Raw genomic sequence first — 1,062 nt, forward strand, 5'->3', positions numbered from 1 at the left:
ACCTTGCTTACAGAAATGTGTTTTTTCTTTGCAGATGCTGTCAGTTACCCATATCACATCAGCATAGAATGGGTTCTAATCCCTTCTGAGTGGTGTCTTATAAAAAGGGAAGCACACATGGATGCCCTGTGATGAAGGCAGATGCATCAATATGCAGCAAAAGGATGCTAAGGATTCACACCAGAAATTAGGAGACATGGAACAGTTCCTCTCCCAAATGTCTTTCAATAGAAGAGGCCATAAACTGTGATATATTTATGCAATAGACTACAACACAGAAATTAAAATGAACATATTACTGTTATACTCAACACATATGGAAGAATCTCACAATGTAGAGTGAAATAAATCAAGAAACCAAAGAATACATTTATAAGATTTCATTAATTCAAAAACAAGATAAACTAATCCATGGTATTAGAAATCAAGATAATGGTTACCTTTGGGGAAGACGAAGAAGGTAGGGATGTGGAGGAGAAAGGAGAGCGACTTCTGGGTACTAGGATATTCTGTAGGGTGGTTGTACAGGTATTTTTGTGATAATATAATTTATATCTGTTGCATGTATATTTTATTTTAATAAAAATAAAAACCAAGACAGTACGCACACTAAAGCGAAAAATTTTTTTAAGAATATGCATTTTAGAAAAACCAAGTAAACTATACGATGTAAGTGACAAACATAACTTAGTTATACTTAGTAGTGATAAGAAAAATACTTAGGTGTTTACTAGGCTCCAAAAGAGAGACAAAGCATATTATATTGCTAAGTTATTTTTAATATGCTGATAGAACAGTAATTCTAAATGCGCTTTTGTTTTTATTGTTGTTAAGTGTAATTGTAAAGTTGATTCTGACTTATAGCAACCATTTATAGATTTCTGAGGAACAGTTGTGGGTTTGAACTGCTGACCTTGTAGTTAGCAGTTCAGTGCTGACCCTACAGTGCCACATCAGGACTGCTAAATGTCCTAAGATGTGTCATATATTTATAAGTAAATCAGCAACAGGAGTAGAAACTTTTCTCTGAAATCTGTTAGCAGTGTTGTTGTTAAGTGCCAT

General features: G+C 33.8%; 1 protein-coding gene across 2 annotated transcripts in view; it reads right to left on the reverse strand.

Annotated features, from left to right (window-relative positions):
• Positions 1-1,062, reverse strand: part of LOC102831411 (chromosome unknown open reading frame, human C7orf63) — a 62,395-nt gene that overhangs the window by 30,950 nt on the left and 30,383 nt on the right. The window lies entirely within an intron of this gene.

The sequence above is a fragment of the Chrysochloris asiatica genome, unplaced genomic scaffold (assembly GCF_000296735.1).
Source record: "Chrysochloris asiatica unplaced genomic scaffold, ChrAsi1.0 scaffold00010, whole genome shotgun sequence".
Taxonomy (NCBI): Eukaryota; Metazoa; Chordata; class Mammalia; order Afrosoricida; family Chrysochloridae; genus Chrysochloris; species Chrysochloris asiatica.